This window comes from Chrysoperla carnea, chromosome 1 (assembly GCF_905475395.1).
Source record: "Chrysoperla carnea chromosome 1, inChrCarn1.1, whole genome shotgun sequence".
Lineage (NCBI taxonomy): Eukaryota > Metazoa > Arthropoda > Insecta > Neuroptera > Chrysopidae > Chrysoperla > Chrysoperla carnea.
In genome coordinates this window covers 50834994-50851762 of record NC_058337.1, presented here as the reverse complement: position 1 = coordinate 50851762, position 16769 = coordinate 50834994, and positions in this window count along the sequence as shown.

Sequence of the window (16769 nt, the reverse complement as noted above, 5' to 3'; positions counted from 1 at the left end):
AACTATAATTTAAAAAATAATAAATCTGCAATGCCGTTATTGATAACTGAGAGTTGCAACTCGCCAACTGTCGATAATAATTCGTACTAATTAAAACAGGAAGTGGACCCGTTTTTACTAATTCCAATTTAGACTAGCAGAAGAACACTGGAACATACAATTTTTAAAGGCCAATCAAAGTATGCAAATTCAAATCAGACAAATCCCGCCAACTGGCGATAGTAATGTGTACCAATTAAAATAGGAAGTGAATCTGTTATCAATAGTTGCAATTTAGACCACCAGATTACTTACCATTTATCAAAAGCTTTAACAAATTTGCTCCATTTATTTGATTGGCGGTTTTAGAGATACGGAAGCTTTTCCTTAATCCAATGTGTAGCGTCGTCATTAAAAAAAAAATTTCCTTTATGGTTTTCTTAATTCAAAACAGTGTATAGATAAGGCATGGGCAAGTTATTTTAAGTCGAAGTCGCCATTGTTATAAGTTTATTGTGTACCATAAACTTTATTGTGTGCCTCTTTATCACAGTCCGCATTGCTCATAGAGGAGGAAGCGGGACTTGTATACGACTCTTCTACCTATCTCAGTTTCTCTTATACTAATGAGATAGGTAGAAAAAAAATGTTGTCTCTCTGTCTTACTCGTATTTTTGGTTGTTACCGGTTAGGTTGTCACTGTCTTGCTCGTATTTAAGATCCAGAAATGTGAGGAACTTCTCTAAGCTACGTTTGCCCATGCCTGGTATATATCCCAATTTTTGTATACAATTTTTATAACAGCGTAATCTATAAAGTATAAATAGGATTTTATCAAAATAAAAACATTTCAATTAATATTTTATATTTTTTATTTGCATTACCTATGTGTTAAACCTATTTTCATATACAACATAGTAAGTAAATATAAAAAATGAAAAGTTTAGTGTATGATATGATCACCTTTTACAAAGCATATTTCCATGTATTCATACCACAAAACATATTACCGACATCCAGCCAACTGGCTGTCCATCTAATACTCAGTGATGCATAAGTGATCATCTTAATAAATATAAACCATAATAAAATTACTGATCATTCATACCATATTAGCTTCCGTTTTAGTTTATATTATGTACGAATACCGGGAAAGTTGTCTGGATAGACCTAGCCTTCTGCAATTTTTAAGTTTTTGTTTTTTGTTTTTAACTATCGCAAAATTCTAACTTTCCCACTGCCGAGACTTTATTTTGCTGTTACAAATTTAGAAAGTCTGTAATATATATTTTACAATTAGCGGTATGTAAAGAAATTTAAAAATCCACCATGGTTATTATTGTGAATGTAACGCAAATCCATAACATAAGATTAGCAGGAAAGCACACAAGTTTGCAATACGAAGTTTGCAATAGAAAATAAAAATAACGTGATATTTGATCAACATATAGACAAAAATTTCGTAATAAATTGTTTTCATTTTAGCGGCACTTTACTGCACAAGTAAACGAATTGAGCATATCATCTCTTACCATATCGTCTTAGGCCCAAAATACAAAATTTTGAATTAAAAAAAAAATATTTTTGAATTTTCTGATCAGTTTTAAACTAAAAAGAACTCTTGCAATTTTTACTCTAAATGGTAAATTTTCGAAATAAAAATTCTTGTAAAATTAAAAATGGAATATTTGTTTTTAAGAAAAATATGTTTTCTCTGGGGAATTCGCTAAGTTAACTATTTTAAAGTTACAAATAGTTTGAAAATAATTTTCCAATAGAGAAACGAAAACACCAGAAATAAAGTAAAAAAAATGCTCGTAAAACATCGTTGTGACGTAATAGTGTTTTTTGAATAATTTACATACTACATACAATTATTAATTAGCATAAGCATGACGTTACACGATCTTTTACAAAGTTTTTTTTTTAGCGTTTTCGTTTCTTTTGATGAGTTCTTTAAAACTGTCATGGAAAAATAAAATTTAAAAACAGTTTTGTCTAAAACTTTTATGCAATTTTTTCATTTTCGACAAAAAAAATTTTGTTAAACAACATAATTGTAAATCCAAATATAAAGCAGAATATTTTAATTAATTTGTAGGTTTATTTAATAAAATTAATATTTTATATCATTTTCACTCATTCAAGAACTGACTGACAGCTGCAGCTAATCTTAACTGCATTTATTTTATTTTAAAGCACATAAATATCCAACAAAATCGTAATACATAGCAAAAACCAGACTTAATATAATCTTGTTTTTTATAAGCAAAAGCTTTACACAAGTCTACAGACAAGTATGGCAGACCTTGTAGACCTTCCTACACTAAACCAATAAATATTAAGTTTATCTCTTTTTGGGTAGGTTATAGTAATTTACTAGATATAACATATACCTCAGTCAATGTAGATGCAATTTAGTACTTTTGGGTACTTGTGTATATATGTTTGAATATTATATTAACGCTATAAATCACATAAAAAATCATATAATATTTTTATGGGAATAGAAAAATAAAATCACTAGTGTATTACACTCATCCCTCATATCAAATAAAACTCTCGTTCTCTCTATCTCTCTCTCAAATAGATAAAAAACAGCGGTAAATAACTACCTACATACCTGACTTTTACTTTTTATCTGAGAAAATATTTGTTATTCGTTATAGTTTTTATACGAACCCAAATCGTTGAAGCAACAATAACAAGAATTATAGAAAACTACTATATTCGAAAAATTATTATTTGTGGGTTATAAAAAAAAATTGTGTGGTGTAATAAAACAAAAATTTCGAGAAATAATAAAATAATAAATTTATTATAAAAACTATTAAAGTACAATCAATTTTTGGATGAATCCAAGAAAAATTGCATCAAAAATTAATGTCTAATCAGTCATTATCTATGCTAGAAAAAAATACCACGTGTTCAAAAACTCGTAGCACTTTTTAAAATGTTATAACTATTTACAAGGCATTAAATTTCAGAATTTTTGTTTCAGATACTTAAAGCGTAGGCTGTGTGGGAGATTTTTTTGAACGTAAATATGTTTTAATTTGCTTTTACCTGAACGCAAATGAAGGGTTTATTTTATGCGCATTCACCTGTATAACATGTTTTTATAACCACGATAGAGTTGACACCTAATTAATGATGAATACTAAACCATATAAATACCGTACATTACAGTCCCAGAACCTCGTAAGGCCCACTTAACTTTAAACCGCCATAAATTACATAAATGAATTTTTTTTAAATCGCAATGAGTAAAATAATTAATCCTTCATTGGTAATGCAAATTTTATAAACCGGTCATATTTAAATGGTTATACTGAAGAAAAACTTATTAAAAAAAGAAAGTGTTGATGGGCTATGTTAGGAACAAAGTTGCCAAAGAAGGCCCGTTACAAAACTATGTAAAATTGCCATTTTATTGCGCTTTTTCTTAATACATATGTTCATTTACATTTTTATTAAGAATTTAATCATTACCTATTAATAAAAAAATTTTGAAAATTGTGTTAAACAAGTGAAAACAAACAATTGACTGAGTTAATTGTAGAAATACTATGTATAGATAGTTTTGATTACGGAATCGTTTGCTTTTTTACGGCATGTTAGTAGATAGCCACACAGAACTGATATTCCCATGTAATACATACTATATAATTTGCACCTGATTTGCGTCCACAAGGGTAAAAAAACACTGATTTTTACGAAAAAATGTTTCAAGCAAAAATTGTTATAATTTTTATAAGGAACATTTTTTAAATTTAAACTTTTGTTCTATCTAAAATTATTTTATTAGATGGTATAAAAAGTGGATGAGGGCCATCTTAAGCTTATTAAAACTTTGAAAACTAGCACACAACGTTAAAATGGCGGCGTATTTGTGTTCGGGTGAGATTGCCTCCTTTGTCTGCTATAGTTTTCACACATGCTCACGGAATATGAAATGAATTAGTCATATATTTTTTAAATGTGTGCTATCATAGGGTCCCGCGCCATTACAGGTTCAAGTAAGATACATTATAATTCAGCAAAAAATGAGTTAATACGTGTTTCTTGATTTTCCATTCCGTTTTCGAAATATAATAGTGAAATATTGTATACAAAATGGATCGAATTATTGTAAAAAATCAAACAGTCAGCTTTTGTTTCAGAAATCAAAACATAAAATACCAGAAGTTTTATATTGTTCATTACATTTATAAACGGAAATGACATCACTTGTAAGTTTAACGCATACAATATAATTGGACATGTAATTTTACATTGCTTCCAGCCAAATAAAATATTTGTATACAATTTTTTATAATAAAATGAACTATTATGAAAATAATGTTCAATAATTTACAAACGTATTGTTTCAAAACGAAAGATTTTATATTTTCGTAGTATGAATACCCTGCGGCTTTCTGATACCATTTTTGATAGAAATAAATTCTTTATGGGTAATCCATTCACTTCTTACTACTCGAAAAACATCATTGATTATTCAATTATGAATATTATATTTTGTTGTCAGGTATATGATAAGAAGCAGTTTGCTCACATTTTAGAATGTGATAAAAACATGACTTATTCAAGAAGTGTACTCCTTAGAGGTATTAAATAAAATTATCTTTGGTAAATATTGTTTACTTCACAAGACCGTAAAATTAAGAAGTTTTGTTTTGTCACAACATTTTTGAGTCTTACAATAATATACATTAGAACAGGCTTTGGATGGGGTGGGGTGTGCAAAATATGCAAAATACGAGTACCGCATTTTATCAATTGAAACTTGTTTAAAAAAGCTTATAGATTAATATTGTGAATCTTGCCAGAAACCCTATTGGTCCAATTTTGGCATACCCCCCCCCCCACAAAGCAGTTTAATGAAATTCCTTTGAACCATGTAAATGTTATTCTCTAGTTCTTTGGGTCTCTTACCGTCAAAAAGTCTCTTTGTGATTTTTTTAAACTTCTTCGTTTTCGAGATATTAACAGTTTAATGTTTGGAAAAACTCCAAAAAGGTCATTTTAAAAGCTGAAAAACGGGGATTAAAATTTGATTTTTGAGCTTATCAAAATTCTAAAATGATGTATGAACATCCTTTATGAAGTTCTGAAGAGAAATTACACATTCTTTAATCCTATAGCCTCAACTTTTAATTCTCCAAAATATGTTATAATTTATATTAATAACAGTGTGTAAGACTGAAATATTTAGCTTTTTGTAAGGAAGTTCGATTTAGATTTGCTGTGTTATCTTGTCTGTATCTACACGATTGTGAAATTTCGTCGTTGGGTAATTGAGACTGTAAGTGAATACTTTTAGTTACAATCTATATGATTTGTAATTGAAGTCTATGTCCGTCTTATTCAACATTTCAAATAAACTACATAAAATCCTTTTTATAATTTAGTTAGTGGTACATTAATATTTGATCTTTAATAAGTGCATTTAAAATAAAATCTAAAAAAATTAAATAAATGAGAATAACAGGGATACATGAGGCGTATATCTTGTGAATGAATGGTATGTATGTTGCAACTTTGCAAGGTAATGTTTAAATCAAAGAAAATCCGACCTTCTTGGTTTTAATCTAGATTATTATCGTTCTTCTAGGTTATCGTTCTAACTTAAAAGTGATAAAGAATGTACAAAGTTGTTAATTGATGCTCTTATTAACGTAATACTTGTGGATTTTATTTATTCTTACTTTGAAAATGAAGTTAGATATTCTGAAGGAGAACTACAATAATATGAATATAGTTTAAAAATAAATGTTAAAATATCAAAAAACCATCGGCTGCTATGTTTACCGATAGTAATTAATATAGTTTAATATTTATACATTACTTTATTGGAGAGGTTTGTAGAAATAATGTTCGCAGAGTAGTATACAAAAATAATATAAAATTGACTTAACAAAGTTTTTGAAATATTTATAAGGTGACAGGCAGGAAAACCAGTCGAGCATAAGTAAACTAAAGATGAGATGTTAAGTAGAATTTCGATTTGGAAAATTATTTTAGAGGTGGATAGAATTTTCTAATTCGCTTTCAATCTGTGTTCTTAACTCCTATCAAAACTCCTAAACAAAAATATTTTAAGGTGGTGATGATTTTAATTTTAATTTCTGTAATTTCTAAATTTTCCGTGGCTAAAAACATCAAACAACAAACGTAGAAAAGTGGTGAACAAAATCAAAAGTTCTTAAATTAATATTAAGAGAACATGTATTAAATAAAGTAATTATATGTCTAGAGTATTAGGAGAGCATCTCTAAGGTCTAACATGTTAACCTAATAAACTTATTATTTAAATTTAAGCGGTAAATTTCTAGACCGTTAGTATATTTTTCGTCAAACCTAGATATTAGAAGCATGAAAATAAGGGATGCATCATGGAATTTGATAAAGAAATAAGGAAGATAGGTATAGTCCCAAGTTTTTAACGCTTAAAAATATTGATATTACCAACAAAATTTTGGTATGGGTGTTCATAAAATCACCTAATTAGTCCATCTTCGGTTGTCTACCCGTCTGTCCGTTTATCTGTCAACACGATAACTCAAAAACGAAAAATGATATCAAACATAAAAAGTGAGGTCGAGTTCGTAAATAAGCAACATAGGTCAATTGAGTCTTAAGGCCGTAGGACCCATCTCGTAAACCTTTAGAGATAGAACAAATATTTAAGTGTAAAAAATGTTTCTTATAAAAAAATAAACAAATTTTGTTTCAAACATTTTTTTGTAAACATAACTGTTTACTCACGAGAGTGCAAATTAGGTGCAAATTGTTTATGATTTATTATATGGGAATATCAGTTACAAGTGTGTGGCTATCTAAGAGTGGATATCTTTCTTCACTTATGAGTCGTCAAAAACAAACGATTACGTAATCAATACTGTCTATACATGGTATTTCAACAATTTACTCAGTAATTATTTGTTTTCACTTGTTTTACTTCTTTTTCGAAAATTCATATATTTTATTCTTACTTTTCGTTTACATTCAATCCTTATCTATCCTACTTGTACTTCCTTAAATTCGTATCCTTTTTCTTTACTATTAGAAACGATTTTGAAATTAATCCCAACTTTTTCGGATTAAATTATTTTTGATTCCACGTCTAAAACGATTTTCCAATTTTTTATTTTTTGAAATTGAAACATATTGCATTCAGAGTATGTATGTTTTAGTTTTACTAACGATTCTCTACATTTTCTGCATATTTTTTTATTTGCTACACAGATATTGTCAAGTAAGTGATATCTGTGACGTTACACACGTGAATCTATGTGTAACATGTATAACTATGCTACTATATTATATATCTATATATATATATATATATATATATATATATATATATATATATAATACTTCACATACCTATACATAGATACACAGTGGATATATAATACAGTAATGTAGCTACAAATAAATAAATTATATATAATATAAAATATAGACGTTGATACAATGACACCATTAGGACTAGCCATGCGATTGAAGAAAGTACAACTTTGCATTAAAAAATAATAATTCACTCATCTTAGTCAAAAAAGGGGGCCAACATCCGAATCTAACGGAATAAGCTGAATATTTGTACAAACATTTATTTTGATAGTACAAATACTGTCTCAAAAATCTCATACCATCCCGTGTCAGCGTCCTTAGATATTATATGTCAAAGGTCGCAAAATCAATTTTTGAGAATATCTTGAGTCCATCGCCTTCAATAGTACGGGCATTAATTATAACAGTTGTAGAGGATACAATTCTCTATAAATTTCGCCTGAAACCATTTTTGAAACTATGTTTCTTATCCCACGTTCTAATATATTTGCTGGTTGGGAGGTAAAACCAAAAAGTGCAACAAATAAAAACGACCGCAAAAACTGACAATTTTGTGAATATGCAACAATATTTTACAATCTGTCAATTTGTATTCTTTGTTCAAAGTTTATGCTTTTTCGTTCAACAAGTGAAATTTACAAAATTTAAAAAACCCCCGACAAATGCAATTTATTAGTTGTAAACCGATTTTTGGAAACTTAGCTATAAAATATTGTCAGTCAAGTCGGTTCGACCGTTTAGGGGCTGCGATGCAACTGGGAAACACACAGACGCACAGATAAACACTTTAAACTTATAAAAATTCTTCATAAATCAATATGAAAGTGATGGTCAAGGACATCAGATTAGATGAAAAGGATACTTACAGAGCTATTATTTTTTGGAATAAATTTTTGGAAATATTTTAATTGAAATTGAAATATTTGAGTTGACTTTGTTCTTTTCAATTATTGTTTTGAATTAACTAATTATTTTACCATTTCACTTTTCGAAATGAATTAAGCCAGGTTTATTTGACCATTCATTTCCATGGTAATAATTTATATGTTAAAATTATATGTCATGCCTTTCGAAACTGAATCGTCGATCCAAAGATCATCGCCATTTATTTAGTTTTTTCGGGTACAGAACCCTAAGCTCACACTTGAAACACTTTTCGTTAAATTACCTTTACAATGAATTATCCACTGAGAGCCCTAGCGCTGATCTGATTATTCTTACCAGGACTATACGCATTTTCCTATACTTCTGTTGTATTAAAATGTGTATGTTGAAGAGCACAGTAGCTCTCCACAAGTAAATTACAGATACTTCAACCGTTTAGACTCTAAGTTCATGGTTCCTCTCTCTGGAACCTAGCAAAGACACAGTTTCTTCTATCAAAATGTCTGTAATCGTTTCTTTTACCAAGATAATAGTATTCTTTCTTTCCATAATTTACCCATACGTGCCAAGTTTCCATTTTACTGATTCTTGTTTATGTAGACGAAAAGCCAGCCAACAACTTTCGACACGCCCCATGCAATTTCGATGGATATACATCACATATCATTTTTATATAATCAAATCACGTCCAAATATTTGATGTCTTCTTATTTAAAAAATTTACAGTGTGTACAAGGATATAGTTGACAATACAAACAAATTTATTTTTAAAAAAATAATAAATTTAGCCCTAGATCGAAATTAAACCGAAGATATTCATTTTGTGTCTAATATAGAAAACGTTGTTGGATTGCGAAAAAAGAATCGACTTCAAGAGTTGTACAAAGAAAGTAAAAACTAACGTATTTCTAGGATGTGATTGGCCTCGACTTCAAAACTGAACTATGCATAAGGAAATTATTGATAGAAGCATTTATATTTATTTTAAAATCATTTTTTACTATTGGCTGCTTTTTTTTCAAGGAGATTCGATTTATTGCAAAAATTTTTGATTTTGTACTATTTGGTGATTTTTATAAATGTAAAACTGTAAAAAATTGTTTTTGTTGTCTCAAGAACCGCAATGTGACACTGTGTGGAAACCATCAAAATTCGAAAAGTACCATACCAAATGGCTCTCTCCTAGAAATTCAGTGCTATTTATGTGTTAATTATTCGCTCTATTCTCGATTTTGATACTGAAACTGTTTAGCAGGAATCAACTATTAAAGATGGGGAGAGGGCTAGGTTGACGTCGAATTGTTAAAAACTTCACCAGCCCAAAAAATGAATATATGAAGAATTTGTTGTTATTAAAAAAGTTTGTAATTAAAAAATATTACTTTTACGCAGCATACAGATATTTGGCCTAAAACTCACTCATACAATTTTTGATAATGTGCTTCTGATAACTTTCATTCATGTTGGTAGTAAGGTAGAAGTGGATTAAGAAATTTTGCGCCTGTAGGCAGATTTAAAAGATAGTGCCCTACGCAATAAAAATCTAACAATGAACTGAACAATATGAACCATGAACTTCATTTTAGTTCTTTAATTTGAAGTTATTTATTTCTTAGAACTTGTAGAATCGTGTTGATTATTCTGAGTAACTCTCTGGTTCGAGCCATCGTTGTTGAATAAGAATGGCTATGGAAACCTTCATCAAAAAAGCACTTTTTAAATCACCAGAATATATCGTTACTAACATACTAACTCGATTTAGAACTTCTTTCGTGCTGAGCAAATTGGGAAAATTAAAAATGAAAATTTCATGTAAAAATTACAGTAAAATTCTCGCTTCTTTTGAAGTTCAACCACAAGTCCGTCTATAATTACTAGAAATCTAGTCACTCTGAATGTTTTTTGACGAGCTAACGGAGTCATATCTTCGACAGATTTGCCTGCTTTGAGCTTTCCCATCCGCATCCCTTTTGTGAACTTTTCATATTCATTGAATATTGAGAGTGCCAAGGCTTGCTGTTAATTTTTATAAAAATTTCCCCCTTCTGCAGGTAATAACTGTACAAATGTCGCTCGCGCCCCTTTGTAAACTCGCGTCTGTAGACACTGCACTTCAATGACTCCACTTTCCTATTGAATGAGTTTTTCCCGATCTCTTCGTATTCTGAACTTCGTGTTCTAGAGAAGAATTATCTAAGACTATTATTTATTTCCTCAGCAAGAAATTTTAATGAAAAAAATAAATAGTTGATCCATAATTTAAATTCAATTCGTGGACATACTGTGTACAAGTATCATAGCAACCTAGATTCGAGGAAATAAACATTCCTCGTTCGAATAAATAGATACAGGCGTACATAACTACTCACATGTATACACGCAGACTACAATTGAAGTAAAACTACCTATTGGTATATCCATATAGCTTTCATAACAAATGTTTGTAATCAAGCTGTTAACACGCTATTCATGACGTGTAATGCAAGAGCACACTTAATGAACATACATACATGTATGAATGAATATACAGGCTGCTACTATTAACATTAGCCATTATCACATGGAAACTGTTAGAATGTAATTATTATAACTTCCGTTATCCTTATTTCATACTAGTCGACGTTAACCTAGTGTTTCACTGAGAATAAGAGGTGGCCACGCGAGGCCGTCAAGAAGCAAGGTTAAAAATTATATTGTTCCAAAAACCGAGGCGAGGCGAGGCGAATTGTCCCAAAAACCTCGCCTCGGTCGAGGTGACCCCTTCCCAAATTTCATTTAAAATTTTAGGAAAAATATTTATTAATTAAAAATTGTATAGAAAATACTAAATAATATGTAAATGATACAGAAATTAATAAATACTCATGAGAATTTTTTTTCAAATCTCAGATCATATTAATAATTTTTTGTTTTCATATTATAATATAATTAATAATATTTACAGAAATAGAAATTATAATTGTTGTTTATTTTCAAAAAAAAGATAATATCATTTTCGTATTGAGATTTTATAATAAAAAGAAATAAAGCAACAGAGAAACAAAGAGATCTCTTATATAGGACTTAAAACATCACGGGATTACAACTTTTCATTACATTTTTTTTGAATTTATTGTTTTCAGAATCATCTTAAAGATATTCATTTTCTAACATGTGTTTTTATGTACATTCCATATTATGTAAATTCATGCAAAATAAGTCAAAGTTAGTACAAATTATACCTCATCCAAAGCGAGGCTGGTCAACATGGCTGAGAACGAGGCGTGGCGTTGATAGGAAGAATTGTACTCGAAGCGAAGTGATGCCAAAACCACGCCTCGCCTCGTATCTCCTGAAACACTACCTTAGCCGCAATTACTTTTAAGTAAATATATTGTAATCAATTTTTGTTTAAAAACTGCAGATTTATATTTTTTTAGTGAATCTAATGTCAATTGAAATGAAATAATGTAGGGAATAACAAAAAGAATGGTTGTCAGCTCTCAGTCAGCCGCAATCTATGGCGTTCCAGGGATAAACAGGTAATCCACCATTAATTATTGGCACTTACGTGTTTTTGAAGTAGGTATATATTATATATAAATTTAAAGTTAATATTTTTTCTAATATGTAATAGAATGCTCTATCATTTCTGCATCACTGACTGCTATAATTATAGTATTTTACGAGAAGAAAATTAATATTTGTCAAAAATTTCATGTCCTCATGCACGGCGCTAAAAAATTTATTTGTGTGAATAACGCTAGATATTATTTATTTCAAAACATATATATGGTATCATGTATCATTCATAAAAATTAAGTTTTATTTAAAAAACAAATCCCTGCAGATTCGAGCGTTGGGATCTTAGACTATTTGAATTTTATTTTGTGCCTTTCTATTAACTTGATCCTATAAATCAAACTTCTTACCCCCATCTCTTTTATATCTATCCTATAAATGATTGCTTTTAGAAACAACGAAATTGTTTCCCTAAACTGTCACAAATTTGCAAATCATATAAATTATGTAATGAAATATTAAACAGTATAATATAAAGTTAAACGGTATGTTATTTAATTGAAATAATTGAAAACATGACGGAAATTTTCGATATATTTACACAATTGCTATTGTAATACAAACAGTAATACATAAAAAGCGAAATAAACTATTTTTATTCGTTTCAAATTTTGGTTAATTTGTTAGTAACATCAATATTGTTTGATGAGCATACTACGTACTGTCTGTATTTGATGTTTGTACTATGTACAGACTAAAACGTAATATAATAAAGGCTGTTCCAGTAACAGTGCCAAATTTAAATTTCATTTCATTTTGCTTCGTGAAAATTTTTTGGAAACTAGTTTATACAAGGAAAAACAACGTATTCTTAAGCGTTAAAGCAGATTGTTTGATTATTAAAACAAAATTGTTTGATCATTATGTAGCGAAATGTATATACTGATTTACTTTTTGATTTGAGAAATTTGTCAACAGTTTGTGAACATGTTTTAGAAGAAAATAAAAAGCATAACGGTATCACTTGTAATAATACCCGTAAAATATTAATGGCCGTATAATTAATTAATAATTCTTTGGTGATGAGAAATTTTATGCCCTCGATTTTCTGATTGACTTTTCTCCTATAAGAAGATATTTGGAAATCTGGGCGCTAACGTCAACAAATCTACGATCACCCAAATATTTGAGATCGAAATTGGGCGTATGTTTGTAGATTACAAACATTAAACATGGATTTATTATCCTGTAAATAATGAAGAGTCGAGAATTTTCGGGAAATGTGTAAGTTAGATGACAAAATAATATTAATTCTGTAAAATATAACTCGTTCCAACTTTTTATAAATTCATATTTTTTATTATAAGGATTTTACCAATTAATGTATGCCACATATATCGTTTACTGAATTTTCAATCAATAGTAGTACTCTGATATAGTTTGATGTACATAATTATTGTTATTTTCTGGAAACAACATTTTAAATTTATTCTAATAGATGTACTTAGCCTACTTTTATTTTTCAGGTCGTTTATGCCTGTTTCCTACATTGAAAACTCTTGCATAAAATACATGCAGGCTACCGCTATAATTCTCCATATAGCGTTGAATTTACCGGTAGGCCGCGTAGGTTAATTATAGATAACAAATATTCAGGTACAACCTTTTGTTGAAGGGGCCAATAATTGACAAAAGGTAAAAAATGTTGCTAGGTACAAAATCAATCATATATTCAATGGGGAAAGTCGCGTTTTCACATTAATTCCATTCGAAGAAAAGGAAACATTAATAATAACGTTGATTGAGAAAGAGCAATTACAAAAAAACAAGAAAACCTCAAACTAATGAGCTACTAATAACAAACACAACACTTACAAGGATTTGCCTTCGCATCTCTCACCACAATTCAAACAGTTAAAGAAAAGAATGTGAGTCAGCACACTATGGAATATGTTGGATAATATTAGCTGTGATATTTCTAGCATGATGTCCAAAACGAACTGAAACATATTATTGAATTAAAAAGATGGGCAAGCTGTCATGATAGAAAGTGTTAAAAGCCAACGTCCCAATTGATATAATTAACTGAATGGCTTTTCCGACGCGTTTTAATTACGAAAAGATGATTGATTGTTTTAAGGAAAAGCATGAACAAAAATTCTTCTGGAATTCCACCACAACGAAAAGTTCAAGTTATCTGTAAAGGAACACCTTTTCTGGTCCAAAAGGAACACCCCTTATTGCTTAGACAAATCTAAACAATACAGATAGAAATAAATCGTCAATGGTCGGTCTTTCTGTTGTTATATTATAGTATTTTGTAAGTGGGCTTGTTGTATTATAAATCTGTTGAATTTGTATAGAAATGTTAGGTTGTTCATGAGATTTGTGTGGTAATTTGCAATGTAATATTGTTCATGTTATTCTAGTGAGTAGTAATAGCTTGACAGTATTTGTAGTCCAGGATATGGAGACAGAATGTCTAATTGTAATACGTTATGTCAACAAATATACTATCTAAAACCGTAAACGTTCAAAAACTCCAGTTGACTAAACCCAACACAACCAAAAATTTATATGTTCAAAAATCAAAACAATCGTTTACTTTAATCATTTCTAGATTTCAAAACCTTCAAAATCAAGGAAAATTTTATTCTATATCTGGCTTTCTAAGTCTTATATTTTGATATATATGTATAAACATTCCAGGTTGTTTCTAAATGAGAAACAAAAATACCTTTTTGGGAAGTATCGAGCTCAAAGTATCGGATTCATTGTTTAAATTTTATATTCTAATTTTCAGATATTTGTGCGTTTAAGGTTCTGCGTTCATAATTGATTTTTATTTAGCCTTTTATGTTCCACTTTTTAACTATAGGTACATATCGAGTTGTTTGTTTTGTTAAAACGATCTGACTTAGACGTTTCGAATCCTAACGCTTCTTTAACACATATCGGTATACGAAAGCGAAAAATTTTGCACAAAAATTTTTCAAAAATATCTGCGAATTATGATAACTTTCCCCGCTACTTTTTCGGGTAAGAGCAGAAATATCGTTCATTTTCACATCAATTTTGTACATCTTGGTTTTTGGTATGTATATAACTGTCTTTAGAAATGCTCAAAATTTAAAAATGAAGCCCAATAACTATTAAAAATAAATGACAGAGTTCTAGCAAACCAAAGTGGCACTGCTAAAGATATACAAAAGCTCAGTGACACTTTGTTTTGATAGAACTATACGGTTTAGAGTACCAGCAAAATATATTTTCGTAACTTCGATGATGCATTAGAATAAATTTTTATACATAAATTTGCTAACTCGAATGTTGATACGTGCTAGACTAATATCGACGATTACAAAATACAAAGCGTCTCGCTGTGTATGAACCCAATATCTGTCATAAAAATAAGATGGTAATATTATACGTATATCATATTTTATTCTAATGGTACTATACCTAACACCTACTAGAGAATATTATTTCAATAATAAGTAGAGAAGTTTTTAAAAATATATGTAGTAAATATACACGAGAAAACTTTAGTACAAGATGCGAACAAAAACATATTTGATAGTCTCACTGTGCAAACACAACACGAAAAGGTACACTCTGAACAAGTTACTGTGTTCAGAAATTAAGTCAATAGGCATTTAAGAAAATTTGGGAGGGAACACGTTGAACAATTTTTTAGTAATTAAAAATTTTTTAAAATTTAATTTGTATGCCTATCGACACTAAATTATAAGTTAACTTGAGAAAAACTGGTTTATTTTAGAATTAAACGTGTTATTTTAGAAGTTTCAGAAAAATTATAAGAAAATGCACCATTTGCTTACGACTTTAGATGTCATTTCATGGTCTAAACGTCCAAGCGTCAAATTGATAACCTGATTTTTGTATTTTTGGAGCATAAATTACCTACTCTAAAAGTACAAAAGGCGACTTCATTTAACGAATAGGTGAGCAATTTTGGAGATATCTCATATCCTGTGCAGAAAGCTTTGATTTTCGGAAGATATTCATATAATTGTCAAATAATCAAGAATGTATTTTGGACCCATTATTTTAGTATCGTTTATAATCTGAATACAACCAAATCTGGAATAAATGGCAAGTTTCTGAGATATCAACTGAAATTCGCCCGGTATACCTACTGCTCTTAGTATACGATTTTTGGCCAATTTCCAGAAACTCTTATTGTCATATGCATAACTCACACAAAATTTTGAGGTATGCATTTCAGCCACGAGACTATTGTTTTTTATATTATGGCTAGAGTTTACATATAACTTGCTTATGACCTAAAATAGTTTATTTCTTTACTTTTTGCAACCACGTCAATGCCAATAATGGATAAAACTGACTATAAAAGTTTTATTTTCTTAAAGTTAATTTCATAATATTGACTTTATCATTAATTTTATAATAATGGTGGAAACGCCACACAAGGGATTCAAAATGACTGAATTCTTACAGACAAGAATTATATACCAGGCTATGGATTGACATGACCCACTCCTCAAATGCGTTACGTTTGCGCGGTGAGCCGACAAAATATTAACTCTCTTACTAAATTAATAATAACATTCACAAATTACCTTAGCGTGCAAGATCTCGAAAAACTCTTTAAGTGATTACACTTTATCGTGAATAGAAGGATCAAAGATATCAAAATTGATAAATTTTAAGACACTCAGTCCAATATCCTATTAATTATTTTGATAGAGAATGGCTTATGTAATATGTGAAGGTATGAATATATTGTATGTATGTTTGGCTATGTAAATATATGGAATAATAATTCAATTTGGAAATTAAAATTTACCATATATCTTAATATTAATTATCATGTACCCACAATCTAAATTAGAGTACTCTAAACTAGAGAATGTAGTGTTTATTTGAATATATTTCATAAATAATACACAATATTTGTTATATATACATTAACAGTATAAGCCTATAATATCTACTGATTATTGTTATTTTTCCACGTTTCAAGATCGTAATATTATAAAAAATTTTCAATAAATCATTTAAGG